Raw genomic sequence first — 26,664 nt, 5'->3', positions numbered from 1 at the left:
GAGTCCCCAGTGGCCCAGCCTCAGCCCATCCAGGTCCCCCCTCCCTCCAAAGAGGCCTCTCCTCCTCCTCCTCCTCCTCCTCCTCCTCCTCCTCCTCCTCCTCCTCCTCCTCCTCTTCCTCCTCTTCCTCCTCTTCCTCCTCCTTTCCTCCTCAACCCCTCCATCGCCTAAAGATGTACAAAACACTACTCAGAATAAACCGGGCTCTGGGATCCTCCCTTCCCACCCCCACCCCCACCCCCGGCCCGCTCCCCCATTCATTTTCGCCCGTCTCCGGGTAAGCCCCTCCCCCGGCGTAGCCCGGCCTCCTCGCTCCCCGCCCAGAGACCGCGGCGCACTTGGACTTCCCTCTCCATTCGCTCGCTGCCTCGCTCCGGGTCCCCACGGCTGCGAACTGATCTGGCGCGGGGGGAGGAGGGAAGCGCAGGCGAACGAACGCAAGAGAGAGAGAGAGGGAGAGCGAGCGAGAGAGCCAGAGCGAGAGCGAGAGAGCCGAGGGGCAGAGGGACTAGTGACCGCCTTCCGGAGCCGGGATTCATGCCTGTCCTCGGGACCAGCCAAGGGGACTTGACGGCTGAGTATGAGCCAGGCTGCTAGGAGCCAGGTACCCTCACGCCTGCAGTCCCCTCGCCGTTCCCGGGATGCGAGCTGGACGCAGGGCTCTCCCAAGTTCCCACCGAACCGAATAAAAAGCGTCCGCCCGCAGCTCTCCGCCAAAGACGGACATTGACTCCAGGTAAGGCGGCCCGGGCGCAGCGCCCCGCAGCCCATCTGCCCTTGGAGACGCCGGGCCGCAGGAGGGGCGCCCCCGCCCGCCCCGCCCCCGTTCCTCTCGGCACCTTTCCCTCTCCCCTCGTCTGCCGCCTCCGAGTCCTCTTAGGTTCCCGGGAAGGGAGGTTGGGGGGGTGGGGGGGGGGGCTCTGTATTCTGGGGTGGATAGGGTTAAATGCGGGTTTTAGGAAGTGGCATGTGTGCTCCCAGCGCGCTCCCGACGTGTGTACCGTGGTAGGAACTTGATGTGGTGCTAGTGTGTGTTTGCGTGTGCAGCGTCGTGCGTTTGATGCGTGTGTGCTTGGTGTGTGTGTGTGTGTGTGTGTGTGAGAGAGAGAGAGAGAGAGAGAGAGAGAGAGAGAGAGAGAGAGAGAGAGAGAGAGAATGAGAATGAGAGAGAGAATGTGTGTATATATGTACCCGGGAGGGGTGAAGAGAGGTCCTATAACCTACTTACGGCACGATGTGTGTGTGCATGTTTGTACGTATGTGTTTGTATGTGTCTTTTTAATTAGGTCTCCAGCTTACACGAAAATGGGATCCTTACTATGGGATCACGTAGGCTATTGGGAAACCCGCTGTGGACTTCCTCCTGGGGCTCTGGGCTTGGGGTTTGGGGAGGATTATGGGGATAAGGATGGTGCCTTATTTAGCCCAATATTGGTACCCATGAAGGAAATTCTCCCAAGGATGGAGACCTGCTAAGGCTTGGACTCACCATTTCATATGAAAGAAATGGCCAAACCTTGAGGCAAGGAGATGCTGTCACTTTAAATTCCACACTAGGCAAACTCCAGCATTCTGATGGGAATTGGGAGTCACTGGATAGTGGGTGACAGAGAAAGGGGGAAGTCAGCAGTGGGCTCCTTATCTGGGGCTTGACAAGTCCGGGATAGTCTGCCCGCTTCTTCATTTGGAATTATAACAGCATAACAGCACCTTCGGCTTCTGGTGCTTTGGGGGAGGATCTGGGCAAGTTTGCATGGATCCCCCTAAAGGAAAAGGAGAAAGAGCCCTTGGGGACTTGCTTATCCATCATAGTTCCACAGGATCTCAAATGCCTGCAAATTTCATTGGGAGTACATGCTGGGTAATACGAAAGGAGATGAATGGGGTGCTTCCCCATGACAGATTCCTTCTTCCCTTCCCCATTTCAGACAGGCTTGGGGAGCCCACGAGAATATCTTCTTCCTAAATTGTTCCTCCTCATGGCTCCCCTGGAGTTAGGAGGACCCTGGGAGGAGGCAGAGAGGCAGTGTGTGTGTGTGTGTGTGTGTGTGTGTGTGTGTGTGTACTGAGGGAGACCTACAATTTGGGAACAGGTTGTGGGTGGGAACTCGTGGCAGGATATGGCGGTAATTGACTTAAATTGCTGCCCTGCTGTCTGTTTGCACCTCACATCTCTTGCTAGGCTCCAAAATACTGCCAAGGGCACAAGGGTGGTGGGAAGGCTCTCAGTAAGGAAGACAGTTCAGGCCAAGACCCTCTTTCCTCTTTCCTCCACCTCCCAGGAGGCTCTCTAGGTAAGTCCCTGGGCCACCCTGGCTAGGTCCTGCTGGGCTGGGACGTTGAGGCCAGCCATTGATTGGATTCCTGGCGGCCTCCTAAAGGCTTGCCCTACTCAGCAAAAATGCTGAGTTTTACTGCTGTTCATGGCTTCCAGATTCGGCAGCTGTTACTTTTCCAAGGTAAGAGGCAGCCGTTTGCCGCCGTTCAGCTCTCAGAAGCAAGGCTAGGGGCTGGGACATAGCCTCTTATCTGGCTAGAAAGGGGCTGCTGAAAAGACCTATTGGGGAAATAAAAGTAGAAATATACATGTCTTAAAAATCATTTATATGTATGTATATATGTATCTTCTGGGGAGAAATAAAAGCAAACGTGTGTTGGCAGGAACCTGCCCTGACGGGTGGGTGGGGGTGCTACTTGCAAGCACTTGCAGACACACCATTCTCTGGCCAGAGGCTGATACCTGAAACTGAAGCCTTCATAAGGCTACAAGGAATCTGTTCCAGAAACTCCATCAGACCAGAGCTCCCAAGTTCATTCTGGGTGGGAGTGTGAGGCAGAGGAGATCCTATGTAAGGAGCTGCTCACATTTTCTCTCTTTCAATCCATAGACAACCAAATCTGGAAGGACTGTTAACAGACAGGCAGGACTCTGTGGCCCAGAGAGGGAAGGAGAATTCTCCAACATTCTCTAGGGAGTTGGTGGTATGCCCAGGGCTAGAACCTGCCACCCAGATCAATGCCACGCTGCCCAGGGACTATATCTTGCTCCTCACCCTTATCCTGCCACTGTGCTCTTACCCAAGACATTCGCCGTCTTCCTTCATCAAACACTTTTCGAGACGCATTTCAAAGCTGCTCCGTCTGGAAACATGATCCGGGAGAGAAAGGGTCTAATGCCTCAATCATTCTCCTCACTAGACACACACACACACACACACACACACACACACACACACACACACACTCACAAACACACATAAACATACATTCTTTCTCCAATGCCTTCAGAAAATTGCACGCAGGCAGGAGTCCAATACGGGCTGTGATTGTAGAGCATCTGAACTGTACCTGAGCTCTTTATTAAGGCATGACTGCGTTGCATAGAGCCAGGTGTATACCCATCCACTGATGCAAATACTTCAGGCAAACTAATGCCTTTATGTTATTGAGAATCTTGCCCTTATGCATATTATACATCTCCCAGTCACAGGAGCCTGTGTGGGCACACATGCACTCATACAGACGTGCATACACAGATCCAGAAACCTTTCCTACTTGCTGTATTCCCCCAAAGGGAACTGCAACCTCCGCACCAAATCGTGTTCCCCTATGTAAAGGCATCACCCAACAGGAAGACTGGGACTCATGGTCACACAGAAGGAGAAATATAAAGGCCTATGAAAGATAGGCTTTTGAGAAGTCAGAATCAGGCCCTCACAGAAGTATGTACCCAGACCCTGAGATGAGTGTTTCGGGGGTGCAGGCAAGCACTGAGGGAAAAAATGTGCAGGTTTCAGGACCATCTGCAATAACGCCTTTTCCACACAGGTTTTTCTGGGGCTGGATGGCACTTGGGTTCCCAGAAGGGGGAGCTGTGACTCCATTTCAACCAAGGAGAAGCAGCTCAGAGATTCCAAATCAGCTACTGGGTCCCTGTTGAGTTTAGATGGCCCAGCTGAGGCTGCAATGAATTTATTTGAAGCACTACAGGTGGGGACCTTAACGACACTCTCCCCTGCTCAGTCCAGATAAAACATCTTGGGCTTGCAAGAGTTTGTGCCATTGACCACAAAGTCATCATATTTGTGTGGAAAGATCTTTCTTTGCCCAAGGGGCCTTCAGGTGTGTGAAGACACATTTTGTGATTTGCATCCTTTAGTTTGTCCCCTCCCAATTCCTTAGACAAAATCATCAGCACGTATCCCCTGAACAGGCCACTAAGGTTAGACATATCCTGCCATTCTCTCCCTGCTTCACACTTGCTGAATTCCAAAGATTAACAAATTGACCAGTGAAACCCTGGTAATCATGGTTAAGGGCAAGATAGGGGTCATGGTTAAGGACAGGTAGGGGTCATGCGAAAAGGACAAGCCTTCAGAAGTAATTCCCCAAATAATCCCCTCATTGTTTTCCACTCTAATCCTTCTGCTAGGAATACCATTATCTTCTCTCTTCCATTTCTCAACCTCAGTGTCTACTTTTAATAACCCTACCCATATTTCAACATCCAGCTCAAATGACCATTCCAAGAGGTCTTCCCGAAATCTTATTTTGGGGATTAAGCTCTTTCTCCCCGGTTCTTTCACAGAAATGTCTCTGAAACCCCATTTTAACCGTGTCTCTGTTTGCTTTGCTTTATAGCTCTGTGGGTGTATGTCTAGCTTGCCCTCTTCCATATGGTCTTCTAATGAGCATTTTTTTTTAAGTCCCCAAGGACTGACACATAATAGTTGCTTTATAAATGTTTCCTATTGCTATTTTCCAGTCTCAACAGAAGCTATAATCTCTCTCTCTTTCTCTCTCTCTCTCTCTCTCTCTCTCTCTCTCTCTCTCTCTCTGTACTTCATATTCACTCAAAGCAATGCAATCATGGCTTTAAAATTGTGTCACTATGCCCACAACATAGGGATGGCAATGATGATACAGAAGGTAAAATTCTGTCCTGCTTGAAGAGAGCATTACCCTACTGTGTTCTAGGGTCTTTAGTTCTGTTCTCATTATCATCTTTCTTCTCACCCAGTGCGGCAGATACAGCCCTCTTTTCACATGACAGTGAACTCATGCTGGCTAGTCCCTGGCCCAAGGTCACATAAGCAACAGGGAGAGGATTGGAGCCTAATTCTTGCTTCAGCATCTCTACTCTTTCCAGTGTACCACTGACTTAATGGTAACCACTGTGAATGGCAAACAGGATCGGGTTGTTCAATAGATGCTAGGAATAGCGAGGGGCTTATTACCTCTTTGAAATTGATGTTATGGGGGAGTCAGGGAGTGATTGGATCAAAGAATCTGTCTTTTCCAGTTTCTCAGTAACCAAACTTTCCTCCTCATTCAAGAAGCAGGACTCCTTTTCGTAATACCCATAACACATGGCCACTCAGTCTCATTTTTAGTACTTTTAGCAACAGCAAACCCATTACCACACAAACCAGCCTTGTGTTATATAGAAAGAGCTTTATTGGAACCTTGACCCTAAATCTGCTTTCTAAGTCTGTGAAGTCATACAGCACAAGTATAATTCCCAATAATCCACTCTTCAGATGCTATGGAAGCATGACCATATCACCACCAGCATTCTCTTTTAGACTCCATTTCATAGCCTCATCTCCTGCAACATTCGTTTGGGTCCCTCACCACGCTGGAAGTTGTCTTGTGGACATTATCTAGTTTATCTCACTTATAAGGGTTAGAAGCCACAAAATCGGGGAGGGTGACCTGAAATTGAGAGAAGGTTACAAAGGGTCATTGATTCATTCATTTATTGAACAAATATTTATAGGGTGCCCACTATTTTCCAATCTTTGCTCTAGGTTAATACTGTGAAATAGAACTTTCTGTGATAATGGATATGTTCTCAGGGCTGCCCAGTATGCTAGCCATTAACCACATGTGATTACTGAGCACTGAAATGTGGCTGTATTACCAATGAACTGCATTTTTTTAAAAAATATATTTTATTGATTTTTTACAGAGAGGAAGGGAGAGAGATAGAGAGTTAGAAACATCGATGAGAGAGAAACATCAATCAGCTGCCTCCCGCACATCTCCTACTGGAGATGTGCCCGCAACCCAGGCACATGCCCTTGACCGGAATCGAACCTGGGACCTTTCAGTCCGCAAGCCGACGCTCTATCCACTGAGCCAAACCGGTTTCGGCTGAACTGCATTTTTAATCTTATTGATTTAATTTTATAATTTAAATAGTTCTATGTGGCTCAGGACTGCTGTTAGTAAACAACACAGATCCAGGCCTTAGAGATATCTCGTGGACATAGTCCTATTCTCATGGAGCTCCTAGTATAGTGGGCAAGATGGACAATAACTGAGTCAAAAATATATAAAATAATTTCATATATAGTAAATGCCCTGCAAATAATAATTTGGGGCAATAGGCTAGAAAGGAATGTAGATGGTATAATGTTTGATAGGGTAGCCAGGAAAAAACCTTCTCTGAGGGGGTGGTGTTGGAGCTCAGATCTAAATAGAAGGAACCAGCCATGTGATTATGTGGGGAAAGGATATGAGAGGTAGAGACAAGAACAGAGATGAAGTCACTGAACAGGGGCAAGCTTAGGAAATCTGAGGGGTAGTGTGAGTGAGCTTTTGTGTCATAAGATAAAAATAAGAAAGGTAGGCAGGGGCCAGATCACAAGATGAGGCCTTATACAAGATGAGGGGATGAAGAGTTGAGACATCCCCCGCCCCCCGTTACCCCCCCCCCCCCGGCCTTGGATTCTCCCCGTTTGGGAAGCAGGTAGTCTGAGGACTTAGCTGAGCAGAGTTTGGAGATTGATAAAAGGTCATCATCAAATACTCTCAGTGGCTTTTCCCCGTGTCCATATTTCATCAGTCATTTCAATGAACTTTTCTAATCTTCATCTCTAGTCCTGCTCTGAATGCTGCTACATGCTCTGGAAATACCTAACTCTAAAGGGAGGGGGAGAAGCTGGGAGAGGGGAGATGGATAGAAAATGAGGAAGGGAATGAATACCAGGCAAGAAGGTAATTGAAATGAAATCTGGTGAAAAAAGATGAAAGCTGTTTGGATTGGCAAATATTTATTGCATATCTCGTCTGGGAAAGGCCTTGAACACAGTGACTTGGGGGGTGCGGTGGTGAATCCTGCTAGGTGCTGGCAATCTAATAGAGGAGACCTGCAAATTTGTAAATAATTATCATTCACAGTTGACTGGTAATTGTTATTTCTGAAGTTCTCAGAGAGTTTGGGGAAGTGGAAGATTAGCAGAAGCTACAGAGGTGGTGATGGTGAGGAGGAGGAGGAGGGAGGCCATGACGATAAGGTCTTGGAGATCAGAGACTGTGTCTTTTCATTTTATATCCATATTCATTCTAAATGTCAGGTAATAAGAGAACAGGGACTCGGGGCACCTGACTCTAGTCCTGGCTTCTACCACTGTTTATCTGGACCATCTTCCGAATATACTGCCCCCTTCCTGGGCTTGCCTTTTGCAAAATTGCGATGGACTAAACTATGGCCTATCTGTGGAAGGGGCTTGCTAAGCTCTTTGGAAATGCTGCATGATGACATGCCTATAAACGCAGGGAGAGACACACACCATGGCCCTGCTTCATCCTGAGAGTGAGATGTCTACTCTGAAAGAAGCCGATCTAAAGGAAGTCATAGCTCGGGGCACATCCTCTGGCTCAAGACAGGGTGGCCGAGTGGGGTGGATGTGCTGCTATGGTAACTCTTACCATCAGAGGGATTGAGTGGGTAGCTTGAAAACCACCGTCCTTCTGGAACACAGTAGCCTGCCTAGAAATCCATAGATAGTTCTTGCTACTGAGCGGGCAAAGAAGACAATTAAGAAGATAATGAGGCTGAGGAAAAGTCAGATTAATTTCTTCTTTTTTTTATATGAGGGTGAAGGGGATCTTTGTCTCTCAAAGGAACTCTCTTTTAGAAATTGCAGGTGGACTTCAGGAGAATAGACTAAATAGACCGAGTGTGAGAAAGTTACTAGTGGTAAATTACCCGGCCTGTCTGCTCTCCAGCGGAGGACACACACAGGAATTAAGAGAGCCTGGTGAGGGCTCAGAATATATCATTCTGAACAAATCCCGTTCTCCGTTGGCAGAGATTTTTCTCCGGGGTGCAGAGCTGCATGCAAGGATGCTGGGTTCATCTTGGGAACAGCTAAGAGACTGTCTCCCACAAGGATGCGGAGGTAGAGTCATAAGGCAATTAAAGCAATCACTTTTGTGTAAACTGCTAAGGTCGAAGCAGCGGGGGGGTCCAAGTAAATGACCCCTCTGAACAGCTAGAACCTTTTGTGAGGGTTAGCCCAGTACTGGCCCAGAGAGGTTTCTGAGATAGAATTTATCTTGCCGTCCAGTGGTCCGGCAGATGAACCAGTGGGAGCCTCTGGGAGAAATCAGGGGTCCTGGGTGATGTGGAACAAATTACTGATCGCAAGCTGCTTCGGGCGGACAAGGGGCAAGCATCTGGGATGATTGCTTTTCAAAGGACCCACACCTCCAAGCGGTCAATTCTTAGTCTCCATTCCAAGAATATGTGGCCCACAAACATAGGTGGAACCCTGAGGGGCTGTGGAATTCCTAGAGACCCTGAAGCCCCAAGATACAATGGAGAGAGCCCTCCGAGAGCTGTGGCACACATCTGCCTTGAGTCCATTTCCATTTACATGCTCATAGACAAGCTGCGTTTCCTGTGGAATGGGATGGGCTCTGAGTTTATAGCCACATCAGAGGGGGAGGACCAAAAGGAGCCATGGCTGGCACGTATAGACATCTGCACAGGGACCATTACAACAATAAAACCAGTGTTTTGTCATGCTTAGGAATGTAGGGAAAGATTGAAAAATACCCGGCAGGAGGTGGCAATACAGTTTTTCTGCTGGGACAGTGTTGGAGGGTTGACCCTTTGAGATAAAGTGGTTCTCACCAGATGCCATCGCCAGAGACAGCAAGGCAAGGGAAGGCTGAGCGGGGTCATAAGAATTTTATTCTGAATGCGCATCAATACGACAGCCTCATTCAAACTCCAGTGAAGCCTTACACATGATTCTGAAACCGTTACCTGATCAGCCACAGTTTCACCTGCCCTGTCCTCCCACATTCCTGGCAGTGAGGATTACAGATGTAGGCAGAGGGTAGGATGGAATGTGAGGAGGTTCTGGAAGGATCTTCTTCCACAATATTTAGAGATGGCTGAAACGCCACAATTATAAACCCCTCTCGGGAGTGGCGAAGCGAATGCGCGGAGCATGTCGTACATTCTTTGTGCCCCAGTGTCAGCCTCTCAGAGAGGGCCTCCGCATCTCTGTTATGCTCATCTGACTGCCCTGTGTTTACCTATTTATCTTCTTCCTCACTACACTATCAGCACCAAGGAGGCAGGGACAAGTCAGTGCTATCACTGCTGTGTTTCCAGCTCCTGGAACAGTGTCTGGCATGAAATAAATGTTCAATAAACAATGTTTGTTTGTTTTACAATGAAAGAACGCAAATCACATTTCCTAAAAGTCTGTGTTCTATACAGGTTCCCTCCAATGCCACACAAGAGTGTCTTTTTCCTTTGCATTCTTGCCAAGACTGAATTAAACAAAAAACAAGCAAACAAAAAACCCAAAGTGAAAACAACAACAACACAACACACAACCTGTTAATGCTATATGGCACCACATTGCTATTTTCATTTTTTATTATTGGTAAACTTCAGTATTTTGAGGTTTTTAATAGATTTATTTGTATTTTTAGCTAGAAATCCCATCCCCAGATCACATTCTTTAGTAGATGAGCTTAGGATCATATCTGCACTCAAGTTCCACTAATAGGGAAGAAGAACTCTGCCATGAACCTTTCCCCTATATCTGTTTTTCTTCTCCTTCCTACCTATTCTTAACCCCATTCAGTATTCCTTTCTTTATACATACCTGCACATATATGTGTGCATGTATACTTAGAGAAACATCATACATACATTCATATATGTGTGTGTGTGTGTATATATATATATATATATATATATATATATTTATATATATATATATATTATTTTTTTCTTTTTTCTTGCAACCTCAGGCTGTCCCAATTCATGCCATCTCCACCTTGCTGCTTCATAAGCTGCTTTTAAAATTGCTACTGTTACCAGAGGTGGCTTTGGTGATTCCGTTCCCAAGAAAAATAAGATCTTAGCTCTGGCCCAGAGTTAGAACAACTGGTCCTCGCCTCAGCACACTTGAACCTCCACAGCTTAAAGGCACAAATAAACACACAAAGCTAAGGTTTGCTGCCAAGGCACTGTGAAGTTAAATTACTATTTTAAGAGACTATGAAGCTGGCAGCCAGAAAGCACTGGAAGAGGGGAAGATATTCATGGTGTCGGCAGATAAAGGAGAGAAAGGAAAATTCAGGTCTTAAGGAGATTTAAGAAGCCACCCTGCAGTGGCGCCATTTATAACATCCCCTGAAAGGTGTAAGATAGATGCCTTTCTCATTCAGATGCACAGAAGACCTGGATGCAGGGCACGGCCTGAATGACAGAATGGTGGAAGATTTGCAACAATGGACCTGACCTAAGACAATATAAACCCAGCAGCAATCATCCACCTTGATTTGGGGAGGCCACCAAGCTGCTAAGAGCTGGACGGATGCCTCAGAGGGGTGGGTGGCAGGAGGGCAGTTCAATGAAAGAACGTTATGTCCAGTGTCTGATGATATGGGTTGAAGACCTACTGCTATCGTTTATTGTATAACTTGGAGCAAATCCTTTCACCCCTGAGCCACAAGGCCCTCGTTGGGAAAATGGAGAGAATAATTCCAGCTTCACAGTGTGACAGGAAAGGGTAGATGACATAGAGCATGTTAAGACATGCAAGCACTTGGTGAAATAAATGGTAACAATGAGGAAGAGGGGAATCGTGCGGGAAAGGATGATAAACACAGTTCACGCAGAGCGAGCAGCAGGCTATGCTGTCGATCGGCCGCTCTCCCTATGCACTTCCTGAATACGCTGTTCTTACAGATTAGAGCACCAAATCAAGAGCTACAGTGACATAGGCTGCAGAGGGCTAGGGTACGAGAACCAGCTCAGATACTGTGGGATCTTAAAGAGAAAATAGTTTATATCTAAAAAGTAAGAGACAGTTAAGCTGGACTATGATGAAGATAACTTTCAGCTCCAATGGCTGCAGATCCTATGTCTCTTTCTGGTGGCTGACCCATGGGAATACAGAGAGTAAAGACATCTGCCTCAGTTATTTAACATCTTTCAGAGCCTTTTCCTACTTTTAATCTCTCCCCTGATTACTGGTATCACATGGCCATATAAGGGGACAGTGGATTGGTACAAATGATTGAGCAAGCTCCTTTGCAAGGTAGTGCCTCGAACCTGGTAATGATCTCTTTCCTACAAGATATTTCCAGTTGGAGAACATACCTGGGGTCATGGGCAACATTTCATCTAATGCAACAGAGTGTAATAATAATCCAAAGTAATAATAGTTAACATTTATATAAGGTTGGTGATCTGCCAGGCAACGTTTGGAGCACCGGTCATATAGACTCATTAAATCCCCACAATATCTCTTTGAGGAGTTGCTATTGTCACCCTCATTTTATAGATGAGGAAACTGGCACAGGAACATCAGGTAATTCGGCCAAGGACACAGAGCTTGCCAGCGGCAGAGTTGGCATCCAAATTCGAGCGTCCCAGCTTTCACCCACACCTCCAGGCCGGACAGAAAGAGTCCAAATCTTTGGCACTTCCCTGACTCAGGGTGTGGACTTGGGCAAATGGAGTCACTGTACTGAGCCTTGGTTTCCTCATCTCGAGATTGGGAGATGCAGCATCTGTGCATGAACTTGTTGAGAATATTCACCAAGTCATTCAGAGTGGTTGTAGGGGAGCACATTTACACGTTAGAAAGAGGAATGACGATAGAGAACACGTTCTGGAAAATGGGGCTAAGAGCAATACCTCCCTGGCAGTCTTGAATGTCACATAAATATAGCACTTAGCAACATGCCCCATATATAGTAAGTGCTCAATAAATGATTCTTATGGCATTTATCGACATGGACATATATGTGTACAAAATACTATGTATAGCATGCCTGTTTTATAAGATGCACTTACTATTTGGGTGGTTATCTTGGGGTGGTAGGTTAGGAGGGAATTCCATTCTCCCTTTTATGCTTAACCTATATTTCCTAATATTTCTCTAATGAATGTGTGTTACTTGGGTAAGTAACATTTTAAGTAGTAGAATTTGGGGCATCAGGGAGCCAGCATGAAATCATACAGAGTAGCTGGTGCTGAAATTGGAGCCACAGCATGTTAGGGAGCAGAGATGAGGTCAGTCGGTGTGAGCCACGAAGGTAGGCGGAGGAAGGGCATTCCATGCAGAGAGTGGGAGAGGCAATAGTTCCATGTGACTGGAGGGCTTGTGAAGGGCTGGAAGCTAGAAAGCTTTAGAGCTCATCATAAGTAATCTGTGTTTAGAAAATTGTTGGTAGCTGTTAAGAAAATGTTTGACTTGATTAGATCTGGGATTAAGGAAGATGAGGAGGTGGGGAGGAGGGAGTCTGGTGGCCCTTTAGCAGGTTATGGTCACGGTTCAGATGGCAGAAGATGTCCTTCCAGACTGGGCAGTGACAAGGGAGTGGACGTACTGGGGAAACACTGATGTGGGACAAGGTAGAGGGCGGGTTTAAGAGTGACTTCCTTGGAGGTTATGCAACATCTAGGCCTGCTTTCTCTAAATAGTGCTTCCACAAACAGCAGGGTCTCAATTATCTCACCCTGGGCTGTGAAATTCTTTAAAAAAAATGTTCTCAAAACAAAATTAAGTTTAATTTGCTTTAATTGAAAAATAAACACATGCCATGTACAGCACTTGCAGGAGGAGGAGAAAGAGCTGGGAAATGAAATGAACAGTTGGGTGTGGTAGGCCTTCCATTATTGGAAATCCTGAAAGGAGAATTGGTATTGATGGAAAAGATGAATTCAGAGTTAAATTCAGGGATGGGAGGTGTAGGCCTTCTCTTGAGGCTTTGGTTTTTGGTTTTCTTAATCTTTTGTGAAGTTATTTGTGTTACGATTAAGAGCATGCTAAGGCAGCTGTGGGATAAACGAAGGAGTGAGCACTGAGCTTGGGGTCAGAGAATTTAGTTTTCATGCTTTCCCTCTCATTTTAATTGTGTGATCATCGGTAAGTTGTTTTATTTGTTAGCCTCAGGCTGCTCATCTGTAAAATGGGGATAATAAATCCAGACATCATTGGATTCCAATGAGGGCTATGTAAATATTACACATGGAAATTCTAGTGTACTATTAAGAGATGACGGAGAAAGAGGAGGAGGAGGATGAATGAGGAGAAGAAATGAGGAAAAAAGTGGAGGAAGGTTAGAAAGAGGCATGGAAAAGCAAGAACAGGAAGCGCACTGCGATGTGTCTAATTGCCTCATTCCATGACTCAGTAATTATTGAGCGCCTTCTAGATTCAGGCCCCGTGTTGACACAGGGGATGAAAAGGCAAGCAACAGCCGAATCTTGCCTCTGTGGCAACTATATCCTAGCAATAGATATTCTCAATCTCTAGGCCATGGAATGGAGTTCAGGAAGAAGATGGTACTAGATCAAGTGTTTGGAAAGCCTTGAGATATAGTACCGGAGCTCTTATTGGGCATTTTCCTCTCTTTTCACAACCATTCTGTCTTTCTGATTCCTGTGTAGATGCTTGGACCCTGACTTAGGTTCTATCTGTGTCATGGGGAAGAGTCTGATAAACACATTTGCACCCAGGCGTTGGAGTTGCAAGCTCAAGATGTCAGAGTCTTATAATGTTGGTATCTGACAATCATAGTGGTAGAATTTTAAGAACTATCAAACCTTGGAATCAGAGAATCTTAGGATAATAAAAACTCAGAGTTAGGATCTCACAGACTCATAGAATATAATATTCACAGAATATAAAAAATAAATCTTAGTACTGCCAAATCTTAAAAATCACAGAATAAAAAAAAAATCACAGAATCATGAAATTAGAGTGTTTTAGAAGAAAATGGTATTTTATGATTATCTGGTCCACCCTCCTGCCGAGTTCATGGGAAATACTAATATAGCATTAAAAAAATGCAGTCATTCTTGAGCATCTTGGAAAAAGGTGTCCATAAGGAAAATAGAATGCTTAATAGCACTAACGGTGAATATATTGGCCAGGGGCACTGATGGTGGAGACAGGTGGAGTTTCTGAATATTGTAAAAGTTTGTGGTGAGATGATTGCTGACTTTACTGACATCTGCAACAAACACTTATCTTGGTAGAAAACGGAAACAAGGTAGGAATGAATGACTTTGCTCACTGACCATCCCTGCTGTAATTATTCATGGCGGCCAATCTTAGCCATGCTGTCATTTTGGAAAATAGTCCCCTAAACATTGGTCTCCTTTCTTTGGACTGTAAGCTCCGGGAGGTTAGTAGTGATAGATGTTTCTGTATGGCACCTGTAAAGTTCTAGAAGTGCTTTGTATGGGGGTGGGGGGTGCTTTCCTGGTGTTCAGTCTTCCTGTCTTTTTCCTCAGAGGTTCCTCTTGCATACACATGGTGCACTGTTTGGTCTACATCCTTGCTGATGTTTCCTCTGAAGTATTGGCTTGTTTTGTCAAGACTTTAAAAAAATTTTAACCTGGCACCCATTTTGGGTATAACAGTGGTTCCTTCCACATTCTCTCACAGCACCTCCGATCTAATCGCATCGTTAGACAGTATAAGAAGCACCTGCTTAAAGAAGTGTGTAGCGTGTGTAGAGCTCTTTGCAGTATGCCATGGATGCTGTGTGCGTGTGTGTGTATGTGTTTACATGTGTGTGTATGTGCTGCTCCTATACAGTGTGAGTTTGGGTATTTTCCACATGAGTATGCAATTGCATTTGAACGTATTCATGAATTCCTATGTGCATTCATATGTGTATAACCTTATGTGGAAAAGAAAGTGCTCATGAATAGGTAAGATATGTAAATGATTATGTGGCTTTTGGCATACCTTTGTTGAACATCTACTGTGTTTCTGACAATGAAGTACGTGCTTTCATGGATGCTACTCTATTTGATTTTACAACTCTGAAGTAGTTATTGTAGGCATTACAGTTTCTATTTTGAAGAGGGGTCAACTAAGGCTCTTAGAATTGAAGTGATCAGGGCTGGTATTTGAAATGGAGTCTCTCTATAAAGACTTTTTTGTTTATATGTGTGTTTTTTGCATTTTATTTAAAAATTTTTGTATTTATTTTTATTTTCTTTATTGATTAAGGTATTACATATGTGTCTTTATCCCCCCCCCTTCTCCTCCCATACCCCCGCTCATGCCCTCACCGCCCTGGTGTCTGTGTCCATTGGTTATGCTTATATGCATGCATACAAAACACAAAGTCTGTTTATATGTTTTTGATTTGAGTGTGCAGGTGTGTGTGTGTGTCTGTGTGTGTGTGTGCATGCATCCTAATGCTTATGGACATGTGTGTAAGCATGCATTTCTTTTTTCACATGCATTTCTTTGTATGCATGGATGTGTAAAAATATGTGGATATGTATATAGCAAACATATATACACCAGCTGAAGCATAATCATCCAGCAAAGTAAATTATGTGCTTGGTCTTGGGGGCCAGGGAGTGTGGATGGAGTGAGCTGTAGGGGAGAGCATCTGAGTGACAGGGTCTGTACCCAGGTTTTCAGCCCATGTGCTTCCCCTCCCCTGCACGTCCCCTCACAATATCCTGTGCTGGGGTTTTCTCAGGCTCCCATCTGAACCCACATAAATCTCAGGCAGTCTGACACCCCGCCAAGCCACATAAACATTCTGAATTCATGGCACTGACACTCCGAGGGGCTGAAATAGAACTTTGAAATTCTCCTTCACTTTTAATTAAAAAAAGATTTAAGCCAACCCTGGGTTCCCGGTTCTATTTAACTGCGACTGCTTTTAACCGGTGTTGTATTTTTATTGTTGCAAATGTGACGCACCGATCCATCTTCCTTGTAATGCTTCTCCGTTTCGGCTCCATCTGTTGAGGAGAAAACATTTGCAGAAATCTCTCGGCTTCTCTCCAGGGGCTGGAACTTCAGTTGTAGCAAGGAATGCGGTGCAGGAAATGGGGGTGGCCATCAAGTGACATGAGGAAATTGGAAAAATCTGTTTGAGATATCTTTTTGATTATCATTTGCCCAAACGAAAGGTTCTCCCGTATACCCAGCCAGTGCCAGTGTGTTCCCCCGTGTATGCTGGCACCCCACATTTCGTTTTTTTTTTCTCGTTCTTCTTTTGCAGTGGAACCATAAATTCTGGTCTCATCTTTGTTTGCTCCCTATTCTAAGCTAGATCCTGTATAGTTTTTCTAATAAAATATTAGTTCTTAATAAGGACAGTGTTTGTTATGGAAGGGGAATTGGACTAGGCATTGGAGGACTAGAATTCAAGTCCTTATTTCGCCCTGTTTGAACCTGGCAAATGGCTCAAAATTGAGTCAGCATTTGCTGGGAAAGCCCCAAGATGTTGGGAGAATCAAATGGTTCAACTAAAACCCAAATGCTCCGCAAAGTGTGAAGTGCTGCACTCATGCTACCCATATCTAATCCTGCTGTTTCTCTGTTGGTTCTGTTTGTTTGTTTGTTCTTTCATTTAGTGATTATTTATGGGAGGATGCTGGATGGGCGCCATGCACCAGGTCCTGCCCTGGAGTGGGCGATGCTGTGTGAATGAGGCAAAGTCCGTACCCCTCCAGAAGCCCACATGTATGGCAGCATAACATGGAGGCATGCACAGGCTGTGGTTTCCTCTTCCTGGAAGATCATGGGATTCTTCAATATTCAATTCAAGGAATGACTTTGAACTGAATATTAAAGGATAAGGGGTTTATTAGGTTTGGTTTGGGGATAGGATAGGAGAGCATTCTGGGCAGAGGGATTGGCTTGGGAGAAGGTAACAGAGGGGTAACACAGAAGGGACATGCTGAAAATATCTGCCGGGAATCCAGAAAGCAAAGGCGGAGATGCCGGGAAGAGGCATGGCTAATAATGGGGTAAAGTGACACCAGCTACTAGTAATAGTTGACATTCAGAGAGGGGAGGGAGCCATCATAGATGTAATCAAGGAAGTAACCCAATCTGATATTGTGATTTATAATAAGAAATGTATATTTGTCTGCATCCTTCTTTCTGGCACAGAACTTCGAAAACTCTTGGGATTTTGTGATGAGAGAGATAAAGGTGTCTTTTGTTATGTTAATGAAATAATTTTCAGCAAAACATGGGTGGGTGCTGGTTGCCAGTGAACCAACCTCTGATGAAGGGGTGGAACTCTGAGCTCCACCCCACTGACCTCAGGAAGGGGAGAGGCTGCAGGTTGAATCACTCAGGGGTGGATAATAAGTGAATCAATCACGCCTATGCAATGAAGCGTCTGTACTAGTAAAAACCCCCAAAAGGACAGGGTTCTAAGAGCTCCAGGGTGAGGAACATGAGGAGGCGCTGGGAGGGTGGTGCACCTGGAGAGGGCGTGGTGGCTCCGTGCCCTTTCCTCATACCTTGCTCTATGCATCGCTTCCTGAGCTCTATGCAGCTCTCGCTGTTCCTGAGTTATATCCTTTAATAATAAGCCAATGATCTAGTGAGTAAACGGGGTTCCTGAGTTCTGTGAGCTGCCATGGCCAATTAATCAAACCCAAGGACGGGATCTTGGGAACCTCTGATCTATAGCCGGTCAGTCAGAAACACAGGTGATAGCTGAGGCTTGCAAATGACATCTGAAGTGTTGGGGGAGGGACATTCTTATAGGACTGAGCCCTTAACCTATGGGATCTGCTGCTATCTCTGGGTAGATAGTGTCAGAATTGAGTTGAATTGTAGGACACCCAGCTGGTGTCCAAGCATTGCTTGTGGTTGGCATAGCAGCCTCACCACCACCACCCCCCTACCCCCATCCCACATTGAAATAGGTCTCAGCATACCAAAAAAGGGAAACAATCATAATGATAGCTGCGTTTTACCAAACACTTCCCTATATTTATGGCAGACACTGTGTTAATGATTTACATTAATCATGTCATCGAAGGCTCAAAAAAGCAGATGCTGTGGGAGAGGTACCATTCTGACAGATGTGGGAACTGAGCTTAAAAGAGTTGGCATGACTTGCCAGCATAGACAGGGGGCTCCACTGTGTGAGCCCAAACCAGGCCTGTCTGCCTGCAGTGTCTGCTCTTGTTCTCTTTGCTATGCAAAGTGGCATTGCAGGCATCTCTGGTTAGCTCTGGAAAGGAGCTTCGAAAGAGGGAGAGGCTGAGCAAGTAACAGTTATGGTTACTCCTAGAGTGAGAGATTTTCTTAGAAATCTAAAAAGAAGTCACTCTGATCGTGGAATTTCAGGTAAAATTTGTAACCTTTATAGGGAGACATTTTGGAGCGAAGAGGAGAGTCTGTGTGGGTACCTTCCTGGTGCACCCAGGGCAGAAGATGGAAATTGGGAGGAAGTCAGGTCTTCGGGCTTCTGTTAACTAACATCCTGCCCAGTGACTGTAGGGGGTTCTTAGGAGACACCTGACATTTCTGGATGATGTAATGGAAGCCGCCTTCCTTGGCAATTCACCAGAGACAGAACTCCAAAGTGAAAGGGCCATAAAGCAACCCATACACTTCATTTTTTTGTCCTTCGGTAATTACATTTTTATAGCATTTTTTAAATCCTTGAAGGAAGAGCCATAGAATCATATCCTCTGTGTTTTGAAATGACTCTGAGATTTTTAGTCTCTTGCTCGATTTATGAATGCCAGGGTCCCCACCCCTTAGTTCCACCTCGGTCTATTGCCACCATCTCTGCCCAGTGGACTTCCCTTTTTGCATGCCTTTTGGTACTCTTCTCCTTTGGTCAAGACTTGTAGATTGATGGCACTTAAATGCTGGTCTAAAATGTGCGTCTAAATGTGAGGAGCAATCTTCTATTTTGAGATTATGCCCTCCCTATTTTATGTTGCTGGGTAAAGTGTATGTTCTCTTATAAAACACTGGTAATAGTAATTGCAACTTCTGTTTAGTTAAATGACCTTTTCTAGAACAAGAATACGTTGATAACTTCATGTTGGTCCCCAAAAAATTGGTTTTATACATTTGACTTGGCTATGGAGCTTGAAAGACAGATGCTGATGCTATAGTCACACAGAATAAGTCCGTTTCTCATCCCGCATTCAACTCCGGAACACTACTATCGTTATCTTCATGTATTTTATCATCTCCTGTAATATCTTGGTAATGTTTTGCCCATGGTAGGTCATCATTAACTGTGTGATAATGTAAGTGATCTCCAGATAATCAAACATGCATTATGTTCCAGGCTGCTTTATGTAGTGAAACATACACAGCAGTTTAAATGAATTTCAGTTTGATATGAAGCTTACAGTCAAGACTTCAGAGTTGAGTAAGTTAGTAGTGAAGGGCTTAGAGTCTGGAACCAGCCTGCCTGTCTCACCTGAACTGTAAAGTGGGTATAATAAATGCCTCATATAGAGTTTGTTGTGAGTTTACTGAGGTAAAGATGTTAGAGGAGTGCCTGATACATAGGAAATGCTTAGTAGATGGTAATCTCATCATTAAGGGTCACATGATCAGAAATGACAGAGTTGGGAGCCCAGGTTGACTTGGATCCAAAGACCAGGTGCATGTTCCTGCTCCATAGCCTGATTGTTAAGTAAACTTGGAAGTCACCTAACATCAAATTCAGAACTAACAGCCAATAAGACTTTTGAGAAAGCTAGTGTGGGTTGGATGGAGAAGTAGAAAAGCCTCCATGAAGAGGAACCTTAGAGGATGAGCATGGTATTGCTGTAGAGGAGGAAGTGAGGTGAGTGGGCAAAAAGCTGATGTAGCCTATGGAAAAGATGTAGAGCCACCTAGTTTCCTCTTTCCAGAAATTTCTTTGAAGAATTAGTCAGATTATTCGTTGCACTTAAGGTAGAAGATACTGAAACTATTGCATCTGATGGGACGTTCTTTTTCATAGTGATATCCCGAAATAGAATTTCCATTCTCCCAGGCATTGGCTACCCTGATGAAGACCCTTCTTATCATAAGGGGCTGATGAAAAGACGAAATGAACATTGACAGTGGAATGAAGGGAACTCAGATTGTTCAAGTGTTGTTCAGGGTCTGGAATTATTACCAAGTGCACTTAAGACGGGATCCGTCTGGAAAGGGCTTCTGCATGACGTGCGTGGAATCAGATGTGTGTTTGTGAATATTCAATAAGACAGAGGTTGTGGCTGCTTCCGGCTCTCTGGATTTTGTTTGTTGCCAGAGATTAGGCTGCCATCTGGATAATACCTGCCTCCAAGATGTTGCATGGATTCTTGCTGATTTTCAACAACGTTGGTCAACAGTTCCCTTTGTTTATTTTTGTGCAGAGAGGAAATGAATGCTGGAACATGACGGTTATGAGAGGAGACTGGGGTGGAGGCAGGAAGCCTAGGCTCTGTTAGTTATGTGCTTGGGGGATCTTGATAAGCCACATCAGGGGTTGAGATAAAAAAAAAATTAGGCATGAGCAGAGGCTGCTGAAAGGATGATCTGATTAGAACCCCTCTTAGGAAAAGAAAGGCATTTGCACAGTTGTATGGTGGCTGTGGCATTTGAGGTTGAATGTGTGGCGAAAAACTGGGAGGTGGGGGTTTGTTCACAACCTCAGCACTGGGTATCAGGTAAGCATTGCAACTAGAGCATCTTGGAAGTCCGTATGTATGCTCAGACATTCACCTGTTTATACAGCGAGCCTGCGTGGAAAGGCTCCTCTTTGTGCTAGAGGCTGTGGTTAAAATGATACCTTCCTGTCTGGAGTTGAATCAACCGATAAATATATATCATACACCTACTGTGTGCTAAGTGCTGGTGAGAAAAGTGAGCAAGACAGTATGACTTTGACTTTTAAGGAGCTTACAATTCTGGAGAAAGATTAATATTAATCAGATAGAGGATAATATGAGAGTGCTAAAACGTGAACATGTATATATATACTCCAAATAATAATAATAATAATAATAATAATAGTAATAATGTATATTTATTAAGCATTTGCTATGTGCGAGGCACAGTACTAAAACATTTTGTATGTACTGTCTCAACTCATTTTCCATGCCTCCATCTGAAGGAGGCAGAAAACAGTTACCATCCCTATTTTACCAATAAGAAAACGGTTTCAGGGATGTTAAGTAAGTTGCCCAAGGGAACCAAAGAATAGCAACAGAGTGGGAAACGGACTGAGGGCTGCTGACTGCAGTGCCCGTCCCCTTAGCTTCTCTCCATCTGCCCTGACTCCCCGACACGTAGTAGGGACTCTGGAGGAAGGGACAACTTCATGGTTGTGTTCTGAGATGAGGCAGAGGCAGGAGAAATGCTTAAGCTGCGCACTATGGGTTTAGCGAGAGCTCATTAGGAAGACAGGTGGGAAGAGCATTTCCTGGTGTGGGAACCACGCAGAGGTCTGAACCATCCCAGACCTTCGAGGAGGAATAATTAGTTCCGAGTAGAAGGTTGGGGGCAGCCAGGGAGCTAAGCAGGAGAGGGACATTCCAGTCCTTCCACACAGTGCAACCGGGCAGGTGACAGTGTCTCAGGATCACCGCTCCGGGACCCAGGGAGGGAGAGCGCACTCACTGACCCGATGAGGAGCTACCCCACAGAGATGGAGATAAAGAATGAGGAGGCAGATCTTACATGTAGAAAGAGGGGCTTCGAGATTTAAGAACTCCTTTGAGGGGCAGGGGCAGCTTTCAAACAGGGTGCTGTCAGGGGGAGGACACATTTAGGAAAAGTCAGATCCCTCAAGTTCACTGTAAACGCAGTGAACGTGGGAAATGCCAGTGGAGGAGCAGGGGGAAAAGGCTGCATGGTGCCAGGCGGGGAAAGGAGCCGTAGTTAAGTTCAGGGTTTATGACTTGAAGAGCGTGACCCAGATAGCCAGCTTGCTCTTACTGATGTGCTTTTAATCGGATGTTCTTCTAAAATTCACCCTTCGCCGACTCCATATCTCATTCCCCGGAGGCAGTGCGGAGCGATCTGTTTGCATCTGCACTTTCTATAGCTGAGGGTCCTTCTCTCGTCACACCTGGTGGCTCACGTCTTGGACACAGCACAACAGTCGAAGGACCATTATGCTGAATGACCCAGGGGCAGCTCGGCATAACATGACACTGTGCCCTGATAGTGCACCCTTCCTGTATTCCTGGCGCTCTGCTCGCTGCTTTACATGCATTAATTTATTTGATCTGGGCAGTAGCCCGCTGGATTATATTAATCTCTATTTTATCTATATGTAAACTGAGGCAAAGAGAATAAAGCAACTTGCCTAGGTTACCTAGTTAATGACAGGCAAGCCTGGGATTTGAACTGGGGATGTCTCAGTTCCCGAAACATGTGCGTCTCTCTAGTATATTGTTTGCTTGATGCTGTACAGAGATTTTCCGGGGAGGGGGAGCAGGAATGGGAGGGCCAGTTTTGGGTAGTGCTGTAATGATAGTTATGTTTTGAAAGGAATCTCAGGTCTTCACAAATACCGTTGAGTTAATTTTTCTCACAGTTCGCCAGTCACCCATCGGTGGAGTCTTACTGGTCTCATGTCTAGAGATCTCCCAGGTGCTGACCATCTTAACTTTGGGTCTGGCTCCAGGCCATGACACAAAGGCAAGGGAGATTCCCATTCTGTGCATATGCCGATGGAGGCTTAGATGGGTGATGTAATACGCCCAAGGTGATCGTGGTAGTTGGCAGGTTGGGGGTTCAAACTAAGGCTGATCTGGCTCCAAAGCCCATGTTCTTACATGGTATTTTGTGCAGGCCACCATCCTTGTCTTTGTCTCTGTTTCTTTGTGAATGTTTCTGAAATGTCAGTTTTCCAGGTGCCACCTTAACTTCCGCTCTCTTTTTGTCTCAGCTGTACTATTAGTGTTTTTCCTTAATCCACTTCTTAAAGAAATGCATACATTTACAAAGGAGTCTTCCTATCATTACCACTATTTTCTTTTCTTAAAACGTCCTTGGCCAAATAGATGGTACAACTGCACAAATAATATGAGTAAAACAAAACAGTGCAATGATATTCTAGTTTAGAGTCTGGCTTCTATATTCAGCCACATTCTTCCCTGCCCAAGGATCTAATCTTTAGGCCTGCTTTCTTTGTGGTGAAAAGGAATATTTGAAAATGTTAGAGAGAAGCTAAAGATATAGTAGCACCAAAATGAACCTTTCTCTTTGCCTTAATCAGGATTGAGACAGAGTAACAAAGGGATTTTTTTTTTCTATGTGAGTTAGTATGTGAACCAGTAATCAGGTCTCCTCTTAAAACCACGTCACTTCCAGCCAGCGTTGACAGCCCCAATTCTATAAAATGCTGGACATCTTCTCAGCCCTCACATTCTTTCACTCTAAGAACTTCCTAAGGGTCCTCACATACTTCAAGATCCGGTTTGCAAGAAGTAGGCTTGATTGGATGATGTAGTGAAAGGTCTGAGTCTAGACTGAGACATGGAAGAAGGGAATAAAAAGAGAGCAGTCGCTATGCTGTGGCTACCATGAGACATCCAGACTGGAAGCATGAATTGGAGTCTCTGGAACACCCATTCGAACCATTAGCTCCCTATTCTCTATGGCCTTTCCTATGATTCTTACCTACTTTCTCTCCCTTGTTCACCAGAGACAAATGATATCAGGGCTGATATCCATTTTAAAAGCGACCTCTGCCCTGGCCAGTATGGCTCAGTTGGGTGGAAGTCATCCTGTGCACCAAAAGGTTGCTGGTTCTATTCCTGGGCAGGCCACATGTCCAGGTTTTGGGCTCAGTCCCCAGTAGGGGGCATGCAGGAGGCAGCCGATCAATGTTCTGCTCTCACATTGATTTTCTTTCTCTCTCTCTCTCTCTCTCTCTCTCTCTCCCTCTCCCTTCCCCTCTCTCTAAAAATCAATAAAGATAATTTTTAAAAAGCTATGTCTAATAAAGATTTTAACAATTATGTAGGAGGAATTAACAAGAATCATGTGTTCTCTGTTCCCATCTTTGGTTGGGCATTTGTCGTATAGAATGTCCCTTCCCCCAATAACTCAATGAAGTAAACAAGGGTGAGCATCTCATTTGACACATCAGAAAGTTCGATATGGGGAATGTCAGTCAAGTCCCACAGCTTCTGAGGCCTACAGAGTCCAACTATCTCAGAACCTGTGCTTTCTCTCTGTTACTGTGATGTGTTGAAGATTTTCTTGGATTGGGGAAAAGGAAGCTCTTGGATTGGGGACCTGTCCCTACACCTGGGGGTCGGGCACAATGTCACACCTCTCAGCTCAGCCTTTCTTTGTTCACTGGTGGAGGGATGATGTTAATGAGATCCTACTCATGGATTTGTGCCCCTTGGGGGCCAATTAACTTCACTTTACTTCAGCTGCCAGGGACCTCAAAACTGAATCCAGATCAATTAGCTCTTCCCAGGAGCCCGGTAGCATCTCTTCCTTCACTCATTTTAACTATTCTTTGCTCCAGTTTTATTTTTAATTGTCTTGATTTATATCTTATTTAACTTTGTAATATCACTTTAGCCATGTCTAGGGCGTAGGTGGGGTATGAATTCTAAATAAATAAGTAAAAGCATTTTAGAGCCATCTCTGGAGAGGAGAACAGCTCGAGGGTCCTCTTCTGGATGGAAAAGCTGAGGTTGCTCCCAAGAGGGTGACTTGGAGAGGTGAATCCTTTCTGGAGGACAAGGTACTTGGGGAGGGGCCAAACCTGGCCCACTGCCTGTTTTGCCAATAAAGTTTTATTGGAACACAGCCATGCATATTTTATACTGATCGTCTACAATGGCAGAGCTGAGTAATTGAAACATGGACAGTATGATCCATAAAACCTAAAATATTTACTATCTGGTCCTTTAAAGAATATATTTGCTATTCTTGCTCTAGAGGAAAACAAGATTTGTAGAAGCTGCTGTCTAGGTAAGAAAAGGAGCTAAAGTCCCCCCCGCATTTAGTGTGTCTCATTTTTTTTCCTCCCTAATTTCTTTTCTTTTCCTTTCATTTTCTTTCCCTTCCTTTCTTTCTCTTCCTTCTCTTTTGAGCTGAAAGATTCCTTCTAGTTCAGTCTTTTTTATTTTATTTGTTAAAATCTTTATTAATTTTAGAGAAAGAGAGAGAGAGAGAGAGAGAGAGAGAGAGAGAGAGAGAGAGAGAGAGAGAATGAGACATCAACTTCATTGCTCCACCCAATCCTACTGGTTGATTACTGTCCATTCCTGTATGTGCCCTGATCTGGGATTGAACCTACAACTGCCCAGCCAGGGCAGTCTTTTTAAAAAATTAATTAATTAACTAATTAATTAATTTCATAGAGAGGAAGGGAGAGGGAGAGAGAGAGATAGAAACATCAATGATGAGAGAGAATCGTGGATTGGCTGCCTCCTGCAAGCCCTGCTGGGGACTGAGCCTGAAACCCCGGCATGTGCCCTGACCAGGAATCAAACCCATGCTCAACTACTAAGCCACACCTGCCGGCAGTCTTTCTTATCTTTTGAAGAGGACACTGAACTCTGGAAACTGGAAGTGACACAGGATAAGGCGGTCAGAGAGTGGCCGCCAAGGGCCAAGCATTTCCCAGTTGACTCTTCTCCCCGTGTCTTCCACTGTGTGCACAGACCATGGTTAGGAGCTCAGGGGAGGCGAGAGATAAACAGATGCAGGGAAAGCACTGAGCACAGTGTCTGCTACATAATAAATGATCAGTGAGGCTTAGCTGAGTTCAAGAAAAGCCCAATCTAATCGCAGAGGCAAAGAAACATAGACCCACCATCTGAATGTCAGAAACTAGGCACAGCCTTAGAAGTTGGTGGTTTTCAAGATTGGCCTGGAGAGCCCTCCTACACCTCAACACCCCTCCCTGAATCATGGCCACATATCAGCCCACTGTAGAAACTGCCGAAGTCAATATTCTTATTTCAAAAGTGGTGGAAATTGAGTCTCAGAGAGAGGAGTTAACCTGCCCAAGGCCACACAGTCAGGTGGGGGGGCAGCCAGGATTAGAACCTAGGTACCCTTGCTTTCCAGTCAAACACTTTTCCACTGTGGGATCCTGTTAACTAACCATGAAATGATATGTTTTAAAGGAAAAGGACAGTTAAAACCCCTCCTAGCTATAGACTTTGAGAAGGGGCTGATGTAGTCAAGAAAGGCTTCATGGAGGAGCCGGGGCTTACGTGGTGCAAAACAGGTAGAAAAAATGTTCTGCATCTACGAAAACAGCAGTCTATTTCCCAAAGTGATGGGAAATTGGACTTAACCATGGTTACATGATCCATACTGTTGCATAGGAAGGAAAAGCAAGGATCCATTTAGTTAAGGGTGAGGCTTGGGTGTTTAAGTTATTTGGACTTGATCCTGTAAGACCAGAATCACAAACATGCACCTGTTTGCACTTGGTTGTGTTGTATTTGACCCTCACCTGTCAGGGGGAAAGACCATTTGTCCATGCTTAAAAACGGAGAGATTTCATATAAAAATCTAGATTTCCGGCTTCTCCCAGAAATCAGGTGAGTGGCAGCCTAGAGGTATCATCCCCACATGGACACAGCCTGCTGTCCTGGACAGGATGGTGTCGTCATACTCC

The 26,664-nt window shown here is 45.1% G+C and overlaps 1 protein-coding gene across 1 annotated transcript in view; it reads left to right on the top strand.

Annotated features, from left to right (window-relative positions):
• The first annotated feature begins 340 nt into the window (after positions 1–340).
• The window catches only part of BRINP1 (BMP/retinoic acid inducible neural specific 1), a 147,387-nt gene continuing 121,063 nt past the window's right edge, over positions 341–26,664 (top strand). Inside the window, exon 1 of the mRNA XM_036329830.1 lies at positions 341–736. The gene's annotated coding sequence lies outside the window, so the exon portion shown is untranslated. The remainder of the gene's footprint in view (positions 737–26,664) is intronic.

Source organism: Myotis myotis, unplaced genomic scaffold (genome assembly GCF_014108235.1).
Source record: "Myotis myotis isolate mMyoMyo1 unplaced genomic scaffold, mMyoMyo1.p scaffold_m19_p_12, whole genome shotgun sequence".
NCBI classification, from domain to species: Eukaryota; Metazoa; Chordata; class Mammalia; order Chiroptera; family Vespertilionidae; genus Myotis; species Myotis myotis.
This window is presented reverse-complemented; position numbering and strand designations above follow the sequence as displayed.